This window comes from Phoxinus phoxinus (genome assembly GCF_949152265.1).
Source record: "Phoxinus phoxinus genome assembly, chromosome: 21".
NCBI lineage: Eukaryota > Metazoa > Chordata > Actinopteri > Cypriniformes > Leuciscidae > Phoxinus > Phoxinus phoxinus.
The window spans coordinates 6215701-6227470 of NC_136896.1; the positions used below are offsets into that span (position 1 = coordinate 6215701).

At 38.5% G+C, this 11770-nt stretch overlaps 2 long non-coding RNA genes across 2 annotated transcripts; both read right to left on the reverse strand.

Annotated features, from left to right (window-relative positions):
- Window positions 1–38: 38 nt before the first annotated feature.
- Window positions 39–435, reverse strand: LOC306989469. Its single transcript, XR_013795642.1, has 3 exons — window positions 391–435; window positions 220–267; window positions 39–86 (listed from the first exon to the last, which is right to left on the reverse strand). It is a non-coding gene; the product is annotated as an uncharacterized lncRNA (long non-coding RNA).
- Window positions 436–1075: 640 nt separating this feature from the next.
- Window positions 1076–1478, reverse strand: LOC306989470. Its single transcript, XR_013795643.1, has 3 exons — window positions 1428–1478; window positions 1258–1305; window positions 1076–1123 (listed from the first exon to the last, which is right to left on the reverse strand). It is a non-coding gene; the product is annotated as an uncharacterized lncRNA (long non-coding RNA).
- Between the last annotated feature and the right edge of the window lie 10292 nt (window positions 1479–11770).

Genomic DNA, 11770 nt, shown 5'->3' on the forward strand with positions numbered 1-11770 from the left:
TGAAAAATCATTACATTACAAAGAGTATATGCAAATACCTGAGAGAAGGTTTGATCCAGGGGTGTTCATGTGTGTGGTGCTCTCTTCTGTAAAGGGAAAATATTTTTTTTTATTGTTTCATTTTACATGCCAACTCTGATACATCTACAAAGCGCAACAGTGACTGTCCACCTTTTGTAGTGGCCTTTCCACCCCAAATTATTATTTTTTTAAATATACCTGAGGGATGACTTGATCCAGTGCTGGTCATGTGTGTGGTGCTCTCTTCTGTAAATGGAAAAAAAAATGTGTTCTTTTCATTTTACATGCCAACTCTGATATAAATAGAGCAACAGTGATTGTCCACCTTTTCAGTGGCATTTTTCCCATCCAAAATTGTTTAAAAAATACCTGAGAGGTGGCTTGATCCGGTCATATATGTGGTGCCCTTATCTGTAAAGGAAAAAAAATATATATATTTCACATGCCTACAGTACATAGAGCAACAGCTATCGTCCACCTTTTCAGTGGCCTTTTCCCCCAAAAAATGGTTTCAAAAATACCTGAGGGAAGGCTTGATACAGTGTTGGTCATGTGTGTGGTGCTCTCTTCTGTAAAGGGACAATAAATATATGTATTTTTTTTTTTCCATTTCACATGACTACTCTGAAATGCCAACAGAGCACAACAGTGATTGTCCACCTTTTCAGTGGCCATTTCCCCCCTCCAAAAATTGTTTTAAATATACCTGAGTGAAGACTGGAACTGGTGGTGGTAATGTGTGTGGTGCTCTCTTCTGTAAAGAAAAAAAAAGGAACAATTATATTGTGCTATTTTACGTCAACTCTGATATGCCTAAAGAGCGAAACTGTGACTGTCCACCTTTGAGTGGCCCCTTTGCCCAATTTTTTTTCAAAAAATACCTGAGAGAAGGCTTCCAGTGCTGGTCATTTGTGTGGTGCTCTCTTCTGTAAAGGGAAAATAAATAGTGTGTTATTCTTTTCTTTTTTTCATTTAAACTGCCAACTCATATATGCATACAGTGATCGTCCACCTTATCAGTGGCCTTTTTCCCGCCCGAATTTGAAAAAAATACCTGAGGGAAGACTTGAACTGGTGGTGGTCATGTGTATTGTGCTCTCTTCTGTAAAGGGGAAAATAAATATATATTTTATTTTTTTCATTTCACGTCAAATCTGATATGCCTACAGAGCGCAAAGTGATGGCCCAAATGTTCAGTGGATCTTTCCCCCTCACCCAAAATTGTTTCAAAAATACCTGAGGAAAGATTAGAACTGTTGGTTGTCATGGGTGTGGTGCTCTCTTCTGTAAAAAAAAAAAAAAAGTACAATTATATTTTGCTATATTTCATGCCAACTCTGATATGCATACAGAGCGCAACAGTGATTGTCCACCTTTTCCCCCTCCAAAAATGTTTTCAAATATACCTGAGGGATGACTTGATCCAGTGCTGGTCATGTGTGTGGTGCTCTCTTCTGTAAAGGGAAAAAAAAATGTAGTGCCATTTTACTTGCCAATTCTGATATGCCTACAGAGCGCAACAGTGATTGTCCACCTTTTCAGTGGCCATTTCCCCCCTCCAAATTTTTTTTTTAAATATACCTGAGTGAAGACTGGAACTGGTGGTGGTAATGTGTGTGGTGCTCTCTTCTGTAAAGAAAAAAAAAGGAACAATTATATTGTGCTATTTTACGTCAACTCTGATATGCCTAGAGAGCGAAACTGTGACTGTCCACCTTTCAGTGGCCCCTTTGCCCAATTTTTTTTCCAAACATACCTGAGAGAAGGCTTCCAGTGCTGGTCATTTGTGTGGTGCTCTCTTCTGTAAAGGGAAAATAAATAGTGTGTTATTCTTTTCTTTTTTTCATTTAAACTGCCAACTCATATATGCATACAGTGATCGTCCACCTTTTCAGTGGCCTTTTTCCCGCCCAAATTTGAAAAAATACCTGAGTGAAGGCTTCCAGTGCTGGTCATTTCTGTGGTGCTCTCTTCTGAAAAGGGAAAATAAATAGTGTGTTTTTCTTTTCTTTTTTTCATTTAAACTGCCAACTCATATATGCATACAGTGATCGTCAACCTTTTCAGTGGCCTTTTTCCCGCCCAAATTTGAAAAAAAAATACCTGAGGGAAGACTTGAACTGGTGGTGGTCATGTGTGTGGTGCTCTCTTCTGTAAAGGGAAAATAAATAGTGTGTTTTTCTTTTCTTTTATTCATTTAAACTGCCAACTCATATATGCATACAGTGATCGTCCACCTTTTCAGTGGCCTTTTTCCCGCCCAAATTTGAAGAAAAAAAAATACCTGAGGGAAGACTTGAACTGGTACCTGAGAGGTGGCTTGATCCGGTCATATGTGTGGTGCCCTTTTCTGTAAAGGAAAAAAAAAGAAAGAAAGAAAAAAATATATATATTTCACAGCAACAGTGATCGTCCACCTTTTCAGTGGGTTTTTTCCCGCCCAAAATTTTTTCAACTATACCTGAGGGAAGACTTGAACTGGTGGTGGTCATGTGTGTGGTGCTCTCTTCTGTAAAGGGAAAATAAATAGTGTGTTTTTCTTTTCTTTTATTCATTTAAACTTCCAACTCATATATGCATACAGTGATCGTCCACCTTATCAGTGGCCTTTTTCCCACCCAAATTTGAAGAAAAAAAATACCTGAAGGAAGACTTGAACTGGTACCTGAGAGGTGGCTTGATCCGGTCATATGTGTGGTGCCCTTTTCTGTAAAGGAAAAAAAAAGAAAGAAAGAAAAAAAATATATATTTCACATGCGTACATAGAGCAACAGCTATCGTCCACCTTTTCAGTGGCCATTTCCCCCCTCCAAAAATTGTTTTAAATATACCTGAGTGAAGACTGGAACTGGAGGTGGTAATGTGTGTGGTGCTCTCTTCTGTAAAGAAAAAAAAAGGAACAATTATATTGTGCTATTTTACGTCAACTCTGATAGGCCTAGAGAGCGAAACTGTGACTGTCCACCTTTCAGTGGCCCCTTTGCCCAATTTTTTTTCCAAACATACCTGAGAGAAGGCTTCCAGTGCTGGTCATGTGTGTGGTGCTCTCTTCTGTAAAGGGAAAATAAATACTGTGTTATTATTTTCTTTTTTTCATTTAAACTGCCAACTCATATATGCATACAGTGATCGTCCACCTTTTCAGTGGCCTTTTCCCGCCCAAATTTGAAAAAATACCTGAGGGAAGACTTGAACTGGGGGTGGTCATGTGTGTGGTGCTGTCTTCTTTACAGAAAAGAAAAAAAAGAGGAAAAATTTTATTTTGCTATTTTAAATGTCATCTCTGACATGCAGAGCTTAACAGTGATTGTCCACCTTTTTTTCAGTGGCCTTTTTCTTGCCCAAAATTGTTTCAAATATACCTGAGAGAAGATTTAAACTGTTGGCGGTCATGTGTGTTGTGCTCTCTTCTGTAAAGGGAAAAATAAATTTAAAAAAATAAAAGTTGTATTTGCCAGTTTACATGCCAACTCTGACATGCCTACAGAGCGCAAAAGTAGTTGTCTTCCTTATCAGTGGCCTTTCCCCCCCACCCAAAATTGTTTAAAAAATACCTGAGGGAAGACTTGAGCCAGTGGTAGTCATGTGTGTGGTGCTTTCTTCTTTAAAGGGAAAAAAAGAAAAAAGTTGTTTTTGCCATTTTACAGGCCATCTCTGACATGCCTACAGAGCGCAAAAGTGATCGTCCACCTTTTCACTGGCCTTTCACCTCCACCCAAAATTGTTTCAAAAATACCTGAATGAAGACTTGAACTGGTGGTGGTCATGTGTGTGGTGCCCTCTTCTGTAAAGAAAGAGAAAGTAAAACTTATATTGTGCTATTTTACATGTCAAGTCTGATATGCCTACAGAACGAAACAGTGACTGTCCACCTTTCAGTGGCCCTTTTCCCCATTTTTTATTTTTTTTTTAATACCTGAGAGAAGGCTTCCAGTGCTGGTCATTTGTGTGGTGCTCTCTTCTGTAAAGGGAAAATAAATATTGTGGGTTTTTTTTGTTTTTTTCATTTCAACTGCCAACTCATATATGCATACAGTGATCGTCCACCTTATCAGTGGCCTTTTTCCCGCCCAAATTTGAAAAAATACCTGAGGGAAGACTTGAACTGGTTGTGGTCATGTGTCTTGTGCTCTCTTCTGTAAAGGGGAAAATAAATATATATTTTATTTTTTTCATTTCACGTCAAATCTGATATGCCTACAGAGCGCAAAGTGATGGCCCAAATGTTCAGTGGATCTTTCCCCCTCACCCAAAATTGTTTCAAAAATACCTGAGGAAAGATTAGAACTGTTGGTTGTCATGGGTGTGGTGCTCTCTTCTGTAAAAAAAAAAAAAAAAAAAAAAAAGTACAATTATATTTTGCTATATTTCATGCCAACTCTGATATGCCTACAGAGCGCAACAGTGATTGTCCACCTTTTCCCCCTCCAAAAATGTTTTCAAATATACCTGAGGGATGACTTGATCCAGTGCTGGTCATGTGTGTGGTGCTCTCTTCTGTAAAGGGAAAAAAAATGTATTGCCATTTTACTTGCCAATTCTGATATGCCTACAGAGCGCAAAAGTGATCGTCCACCTTTTCAGTGGCCTTTTTCCCGCCCAAATTTGAAAAAATACCTGAGGGAAGACTTGAACTGGTGGTGGTCATGTGTGTGGTGTTCTCTTCTGTAAAAAAAAAAAAAAAAAAAAAAAAAAAGGAAAGGAAAGGAAAATTATATTTACAGTAGCTATTTTTCATACCAACTCTGATATGCCTACAGAGGCCAACAGTGATTGTCCACCTTTTTCCCCCCTTCATTTTTTTTTTCAAAAATACCTGAGAGAAAGCTTGATTCAGTGCTGTTCATGTGTGTGGTGCTCTTTTCTACAAAGGGGAAATAAAAATAGTTTTTTATTTTTATTATTTCAAAACAACTTTGACATGCCTACAGAGCGGAAAAGCAATCGTCCACCTTTTCAGTGGCCTTTTCCCGCCCAAATTTGAAAAAATACCTGAGTGAAGGCTTCCAGTGCTGGTCATGTGTGTGGTGCTCTCTTCTGTAAAGGGAAAATAAATAGTGTGTTTTTCTTTTCTTTTTTTCATTTAAACTGCCAACTCATATATGCATACAGTGATCGTCAACCTTTTCAGTGGCCTTTTTCCCGCCCGAATTTGAAAAAAATACCTGAGGGAAGACTTGAACTGGTGGTGGTCATGTGTGTGGTGCTCTCTTCTGTAAAGAAAAAAAAAAGGAACAATTATATTGTGCTATTTTACATCAACTCTGATGTGCCTAGGGAGTGAAACTGTGACTGTCCACCTTTCAGTGGCCTTTTTGCCCATGTTTTTTTTCCCAAAAATACCTGAGAGAAGGCTTCCAGTGCTGGTCATGTGTGTGGTGCTCTCTTCTGTAAAGGGAAAATAAATAGTGTGTTTTTCTTTTCTTTTTTTTCATTTAAACTGCCAACTCATATATGCACACAGTGATGGTCCACCTTTTCAGTGGCCTTTTCCTGCCCAAATTTGAAAAAAATACCTGAGGGAAGACTTGAACTGGTGGTGGTCATGTGTGTGGTGCTCTCTTCTGTAAAGGGAAAAAAAATGTTTTGCCATTTTACTTGCCAACTCTGATATGCCTACAGAGCGCAACAGTGATCGTCCACCTTTTCAGTGGGTTTTTTCCCGCCCAAATTTTTTTCAAATATACCTGAGGGAAGACTTGAACTGGTGGTGGTCATGTGTGTGGTGTTCTCTTCTGTAAAGGGAAAATAAATAGTGTGTTTTTATTTTCTTTTATTCATTTAAACTGCCAACTCATATATGCATACAGTGATCGTCCACCTTTTCAGTGGCCTTTTTCCCGCCCGAATTTGAAGAAAAAAAATACCTGAGGGAAGACTTGAACTGGTACCTGAGAGGTGGCCGGTCATATGTGTGGTGCCCTTTTCTGTAAAGGAACAAAAAAGAAAGAAAGAAAAAATATATATATTTCACATGCCTACAGTACATAGAGCAACAGCTATCATCCACCTTTTCAGTGGCCTTTTCCCCAAAAAAATGGTTTCAAAAATACCTGAGTGAAGGCTTGATACAGTGTTGGTCATGTGTGTGGTGCTCTCTTCTGTAAAGGGACAATAAATATATGTATTTTTTTTTTCCATTTCACATGACTACTCTGAAATGCCAACAGACATTTCCAGAAAAGGTGGACAACAGTGATTGTCCACCTTTTCAGTGGCCATTTCCCCCCTCCAAATTTTTTTTTAAATATACCTGAGTGAAGACTGGAACTGGTGGTGGTAATGTGTGTGGTGCTCTCTTCTGTAAAGAAAAAAAAAGGAACAATTATATTGTGCTATTTTACGTCAACTCTGATATGCCTAGAGAGCGAAACTGTGACTGTCCACCTTTCAGTGGCCCCTTTGCCCATGTTTTTTTTCCCAAAAATACCTGAGAGAAGGCTTCCAGTGCTGGTCATTTGTGTGGTACTCTCTTCTGTAAAGGGAAAATAAATAGTGTGTTATTCTTTTCTTTTTTTCATTTAAACTGCCAACTCATATATATGCATACAGTGATCGTCCACCTTTTCAGTGGCCTTTTTCCCGCCCAAATTTGAAAAAATACCTGAGTGAAGGCTTCCAGTGCTGGTCATTTGTGTGGTACTCTCTTCTGAAAAGGGAAAATAAATAGTGTGTTTTTCTTTTCTTTTTTTCATTTAAACTGCCAACTCATATATGCACACAGTGATAGTCCACCTTTTCAGTGGCCCTTTTCCCGCCCAAATTTGAAAAAAATACCTGAGGGAAGACTTGAACTGGTGGTGGTCATGTGTGTGGTGCTCTCTTCTGTAAAAAAAAAAAAAAAAAAAAAAAAAGGAAAGGAAAGGAAAATGATATTTACAGTAGCTATTTTTCATACCAACTCTGATATGCCTACAGAGGCCAACAGTGATTGTCCACCTTTTTCCCCCCTTCAATTTTTTTTTCAAAAATACCTGAGAGAAAGCTTGATTCAGTGCTGTTCATGTGTGTGGTGCTCTTTTCTACAAAGGGGAAATAAAAATAGTCTTTTATTTTTATTATTTCAAGTCAACTTTGATATGCCTACAGAGCGCAAAAGTAATCGTCCACCTTTTCAGTGGCCTTTTCCCACCCAAATTTGAAAAAATACCTGAGTGAAGGCTTCCAGTGCTGGTCATTTGTGTGGTGCTCTCTTCTGTAAAGGGAAAATAAATAGTGTGCTATTCTTTTATTTTTTTTCATTTAAACTGCCAACTCATATATGCATAGAGTGATCAACCACCTTTTGAGTGGCCTTTTTCCTGCCCAAATTTGAAAAAAATACCTGAGGGAAGACTTGAACTGGTGGTGGTCATGTGTGTGGTGCTGTCTTCTTTACAGAAAAGAAAAAAAGAGGAAAAATTGTAATTTGCTATTTTACATGTCAACTCTGACATGTAGAGCTTAACAGTGATTGTCCACCTTTTTTCAGTGGCCTTTTTCTTGCCCAAAATTGTTTCAAATATACCTGAGGGAAGATTTAAACTGTTGGCGGTCATGTGTGTTGTGCTCTCTTCTGTAAAGGAAAAAAAAAAAAAAAAAAAAAATTAAAGTTGTATTTGCCAGTTTACATGCCAACTCTGACATGCCTACAGAGCGCAAAAGTAGTTGTCTTCCTTATCAGTGGCCTTTCCCCCCCTCCCAAAATTGTTTAAAATATACCTGAGGGAAGACTTGATCCAGTGGTAGTCATGTGTGTGGTGCTTTCTTCTTTAAAGGGAAAAAAAGAAAGAAAAAATTAGTTTTTGCCATTTTACAGGCCATCTCTGACATGCCTACAGAGCGCAAAAGTGATAGTCCACCTTTTCACTGGCCTTTCCCCTCCACCCAAAATTGTTTAAAAAATACCTGAATGAAGACTTGAACTGGTGGTGGTCATGTGTGTGGTTCCCTCTTCTGTAGAGAAAGAGAAAGTAAAACTTATATTGTGCTATTTTACATGTCAAGTCTGATATGCCTACAGAACGAAACAGTGACTGTCCACCTTTCAGTGGCCCTTTTCCCCATTTTTTTTTTTTTTTTTTTTTATACCTGAGAGAAGGCTTCCAGTGCTGGTCATTTGTGTGGTGCTCTCTTCTGTAAAGGGAAAATAAATATTGTGTTTTTTTTTCTTTTTTTCATTTAAACTGCCAACTCATATATGCATACAGTGATCGTCCACCTTTTCAGTGGCCTTTTTCCCACCCAAATTTGAAAAAAATACCTGAGGCAAGACTTGAACTGGTGGTGGTCATGTGTGTGGTGCTCTCTTCTGTAAAGGGAAAATAAATAGTGTGTTTTTATTTTCTTTTATTCATTTAAACTGCCAACTCATATATGCATACAGTGATCGTCCACCTTTTCAGTGGCCTTTTCCCGCCCAAATTTGAAGAAAAAAAATACCTGAGGGAAGACTTGAACTGGTACCTGAGAGGTGGCTAGATCCGGTCATATGTGTGGTGCCCTTTTCTGTAAAGGAAAAAAAAAGAAAGAAAGAAAGAAAAATTATATTTCACATGCCTACAGTACATAGAGCAACAGCTATCGTCCACCTTTTCAGTGGCCATTTCCCCCCTCCAAAAATTGTTTTAAATATACCTGAGTGAAGACTGGAACTGGTGGTGGTAATGTGTGTGGTGCTCTCTTCTGTAAAGAAAAAAAAAGGAACAATTATATTGTGCTATTTTACGTCAACTCTGATATGCCTAGAGAGCGAAACTGTGACTGTCCACCTTTCAGTGGCCCCTTTGCCCAATTTTTTTTCCAAACATACCTGAGAGAAGGCTTCCAGTGCTGGTCATTTGTGTGGTGCTCTCTTCTGTAAAGGGAAAATAAATAGTGTGTTATTCTTTTATTTTTTTCATTTCAACTGCCAACTCATATATGCATACAGTGATCGTCCACCTTTTCAGTGGCCTTTTTCCCGCCCAAATTTGAAAAAATACCTGAGGGAAGACTTGAACTGGTGGTGGTCATGTGTGTGGTGCTCTCTTCTTTACAGAAAAGAAAAAAAGAGGAACATTTTTATTTTGCTATTTTAAATGTCATCTCTGTCATGCAGAGCTTAACAGTGATTGTCCACCTTTTTTTCAGTGGCCTTTTTCTTGCCCAAAATTGTTTCAAATATACCTGAGGGAAGATTTAAACTGTTGGCGGTCGTGTGTGTGGTGCTTTCTTCTTTAAAGGGAAAAAAAGAAAAAAGTTGTTTTTGCCATTTTACAGGCCATCTCTGACATGCCTACAGAGCGCAAAAGTGATCGTCCACCTTTTCACTGGCCTTTCACCTCCACCCAAAATTGTTTCAAAAATACCTGAATGAAGACTTGAACTGGTGGTGGTCATGTGTGTGGTGCCCTCTTCTGTAAAGAAAGAGAAAGTAAAACTTATATTGTGCTATTTTACATGTCAAGTCTGATATGCCTACAGAACGAAACAGTGACTGTCCACCTTTCAGTGGCCCTTTTCCCCATTTTTTATTTTTTTTTTAATACCTGAGAGAAGGCTTCCAGTGCTGGTCATTTGTGTGGTGCTCTCTTCTGTAAAGGGAAAATAAATATTGTGTTTTTTTTTTGGTTTTTTCATTTCAACTGCCAACTCATATATGCATACAGTGATCGTCCACCTTATCAGTGGCCTTTTTCCCGCCCAAATTTGAAAAAATACCTGAGGGAAGACTTGAACTGGTGGTGGTCATGTGTGTGGTGCTCTCTTCTGTAAAAAAAAAAAAAAAAAAAAAAAAGGAAAGGAAATTAAAATTATATTTACAGTAGCTATTTTTCATACCAACTCTGATATGCCTACAGAGGCCAACAGTGATTGTCCACCTTTTTTCCCCCCTTCAATTTTTTTTTCAAAAATACCTGAGAGAAAGCTTGATTCAGAGCTGTTCATGTGTGTGGTGCTCTTTTCTACAAAGGGGAAATAAAAATAGTTTTTTATTTTTATTATTTCAAGTCAACTTTGATATGCCTACAGAGCGCAAAAGTAATCGTCCACCTTTTCAGTGGCCTTTTCCCGCCCAAATTTGAAAAAATACCTGAGTGAAGGCTTCCAGTGCTGGTCATGTGTGTGGTGCTCTCTTCTGTAAAGGGAAAAAAATAGTGTGTTTTTCTTTTCTTTTTTTCATTTAAACTGCCAACTCATATATGCACACAGTGATGGTCCACCTTTTCAGTGGCCTTTTTCCCGCCCAAATTTGAAAAAAAATACCTGAGGGAAGACTTGAACTGGTGGTGGTCATGTGTGTGGTGCTCTCTTCTGTAAAGGGAAAAAAAATGTTTTGCCATTTTACTTGACAACTCTGATATGCCTACAGAGCGCAACAGTGATCGTCTACCTTTTCAGTGGGTTTTTTCCCGCCCAAAATTTTTTCAACTATACCTGAGGGAAGACTTGAACTGGTGGTGGTCATGTGTGTGGTGCTCTCTTCTGTAAAGGGAAAATAAATAGTGTGTTTTTCTTTTCTTTTATTCATTTAAACTGCCAACTCATATATGCATACAGTGATCGTCCACCTTTTCAGTGGCCTTTTCCTGCCCAAATTTGAAAAAAATACCTGAGGGAAGACTTGAACTGGTGGTGGTCATGTGTGTGGTGCTCTCTTCTGTAAAGGGAAAAAAATGTTTTGCCATTTTACTTGCCAAATCTGATATGCCTACAGAGCGCAACAGTGATCGTCCACCTTTTCAGTGGGTTTTTTCCCGCCCAAAATTTTTTCAAATATACCTGAGGGAAGACTTGAACTGGTGGTGGTCATGTGTGTGGTGCTCTCTTCTGTAAAGGGAAAATAAATAGTGTGTTTTTATTTTCTTTTATTCATTTAAACGGCCAACTCATATATGCATACAGTGATCGTCCACCTTTTCAGTGGCCTTTTTCCCGCCCAAATTTGAAGAAAAAAAAAATACCTGAGGGAAGACTTGAACTGGTACCTGAGAGGTGGCTTGATCCGGTCATATGTGTGGTGCCCTTTTCTGTAAAGGAAAAAAAAAGAAAGAAAGAAAAAAATATATATATTTCACATGCCTACAGTACATAGAGCAAAGGCTATTGTCCAACTTTTCAGTGGCCTTTTCCCCCCAAAAAATGGTTTCAAAAATACCTGAGGGAAGGCTTGATACAGTGTTGGTCATGTGTGTGGTGCTCTCTTCTGTAAAGGGACAATAAATATATGTATTCTTTTTTTTCCATTTCACATGACTACTCTGAAATGCCAACAGAGCGCAACAGTGATTGTCCACCTTTTCAGTGGCCATTTCCCCCCTACAAAAATTGTTTTAAATATACCTGAGTGAAGACTGGAACTGGTGGTGGTAATGTGTGTGGTGCTCTCTTCTGTAAAGAAAAAGAGGAACAATTATATTGTGCTATTTTTACGTCAACTCTGATATGCCTAGAGAGCGAAACTGTGACTGTCCACCTTTCAATGGCCCCTTTGTCCAATTTTTTTTCCAAAAATACCTGAGAGAAGGCTTCCAGTGCTGGTCATTTGTGTGGTGCTCTCTTCTGTAAAGGGAAAATAAATAGTGTGTTATTCTTTTCTTTTTTTCATTTAAACTGCCAACTCATATATGCATAGAGTGATCGTCCACCTTTTCAGTGGCCTTTTTCCCGCCCAAATTAGAAAAAAATACCTGAGGGAAGACTTGAACTGGTGGTGGTCATGTGTGTGGTGCTCTCTTCTGTAAAGGGAAAAAAAATGTTTTGCCATTTTACTTGCCAACACTGATAT